The sequence below is a fragment of the Mustela erminea genome, chromosome 1, assembly GCF_009829155.1.
Source record: "Mustela erminea isolate mMusErm1 chromosome 1, mMusErm1.Pri, whole genome shotgun sequence".
NCBI lineage: Eukaryota > Metazoa > Chordata > Mammalia > Carnivora > Mustelidae > Mustela > Mustela erminea.
The window spans coordinates 46,299,972-46,302,317 of NC_045614.1; the positions used below are offsets into that span (position 1 = coordinate 46,299,972).

At 39.9% G+C, this 2,346-nt stretch overlaps 1 pseudogene; it reads left to right on the forward strand.

The window, feature by feature from the left end:
• Positions 1–1,049: 1,049 nt before the first annotated feature.
• Positions 1,050–1,483, forward strand: LOC116588984 (annotated as a pseudogene).
• Positions 1,484–2,346: the final 863 nt, after the last annotated feature.

The following is a 2,346-nucleotide window of genomic DNA, read 5'->3' on the forward strand; positions in this document are numbered from 1 at the left end:
CTCAGATTGTTTTTCAGAGTCCATAGTCTCTCATGGTTCACCTCCTCTTTCAATTTCCCTCAATTCCCATCTCCTCTCCATCTCCCTATGTCCTCCATGTTATTTGTTATGCTCCACAAATAAGTGAAACCATATGATAATTGACTCTGCTTGACTTATTTCGCTCAGCATAATCTCTTCCAGTCCCGTCCATGTTGCTAAAAAAGTTGGGTGTTCATCCTTTCTGATAGAGGCATAATACTCCATAGTGTATATGGACTACATCTTCCTTATCCATTCGTCCATTGAAGGGCATCTTGGTTCTTTCCACAGTTTGGCGACCATGGCCATTGCAGAGCAAAAGATTTTTAAGACAATGAAACTTTTTTCTGTAGGATATGATAATGGTGGACACAGGTATTGTACATTTGTTAAAACCCACAGAATGTACAAGATCAAGAGTGAACTCTAATGTAAACTATGGACTTTGGGTGATGATGGTGCTCAATGTAGGTTCATCAAGTGTAACAAATGTACTACTCTGGTTGAAAGTGTTCATAGTGTGGGGTACCTGGGTGGCTCAGTCAACTAATTAAGTGGCCAACTTTGGTTTGGGCTCATGTCATGATCTCACTGTATTGGGGCTCCGCACTCAGTGTGGAATCTACATGAGATTCTTTCTCCCTTTCCCTCTCTCTCCCCCTGCCCTTCCCTGTTCACAAGTGCTCCCTCTTTCTAAAATAAATAAGTAAAATCTGTATTTTAAAAAAAGTGTTGGGGCACCTGGGTGGCTAGGTGGTTTAAAGCCTCTGCCTTTGGCTCAGGTCATGATCTCAGGGTCCTGGGATTGAGCCCCACATCCGGCTCTCTGCTCAGCAGGGAGCCTGCTTCCTCCTCTCTCTCTGCCTGCCTCTCTGCCTACTTGTGATCTCTCTCTGTCAAATAAATAAATAAAATCTTAAAAAAAAAAAAAAGAAGAAGAAGGCGGCCTTACTAGCTGCTTCTCCCACATGTTTCACAATATAGGTTAGAGCCTCCAATCAGCCAGCACCACCAGAGCATTCCAGGAGATGTACCACCACCACTCCACCCCTCACCATGCAGTGAAAGACAATCAAAAGCTGGAGAGAAAAATAACTGGATTGAAGACCTCAGTGGCTGAAGGTTAGAGGAAGACAGCCCTGGAAACGGTCCAGGCAGCTGGAACAGATAGACAGTGTATGACATTTGTATTGTACAAGGAGGCCATACCCTAGGAAATTCTCTTTGTTACATGATCATGAAGAATCAGGAAGTGGAATTTTGCAGTTATACTATAACCCATTCTTCAAAGAGCAAAGTTAATTTACACATTCAGACTTGAGGTGCTCTTCCAGCTGTTGAACCATTTTGGAGAGGTTTAAATGAGCTCATAAATATCTGCCAACATGAGCTTGGCAAGTTTAAGGCCAGAATAAATGAATAAAGGGATCAAAAAGCAAGCAGAAATGAATCTACATTCTAGTCCCTTACTATACAGGGAGGACTGTCCTCTAGGATATTCTCTTCATGATCTTGCAAAACCCAGAAGTAGAAATCTGTGATTATAACATGACCTGTCCTTCAGAAAGTTGTGCTTCTAGGTATGACCCATTATGGCTGTTGGAATCCCTGCAAGAAACTTTGTATTCATGTAATAAATTCCCTTTTTTATTTAAACTAAAAAAAAGAAGAAGAAAAGAAAAAAGAAAATCTTATGAAATGAAAAACTATACAATGCTCATGGACTGGAAGACCTACTATAGTAATATATTAATCATCTTAGACTATAGATTCAATGTAACCCAAATCAAAATCTTATCAAGTGTATTTAAAACATAAATGGATAACACAAATTAGCCGCTTATAAATTTTATACAGAAATTCAAAAAGCCAAGAATATCCAAGTCTACCATTTTAGGGACAGTTTCTATTGATATGTTGTTTTCCTTTGGATAGGCTGTACTTTCCTATTTTTTTGTATATGTTGTGATATTTCTGTTGAAAACAACATTTGAGTCTAATAATGTGGTAGCTCTAGAAATCAGATTCTCCCCCTTTCATGTTTTGCTGGGTTTTTAAAAAATTTTTGCTTTTTTCTGTTTATGTTTTTATTATCGTAGGCTGCTACTTTAAAAAAAATAAAGATTTCATTTATTTATTTGATAGAGAGAGAGACAGTGAGAGCAGGAACATAAGCAGTGTCAGTGGGAGAGGGAGAAGCAGTCTTCCCGCCAAATCAGGGAGCCCCATGTGGGGCTCGATCCCAGGATCCTGGGATCATGACCTGAGCCAAAGGCAGATGCTTAACGACTGAGCCACGAAGGTGCCCTGTAGGCTGCTTCTATG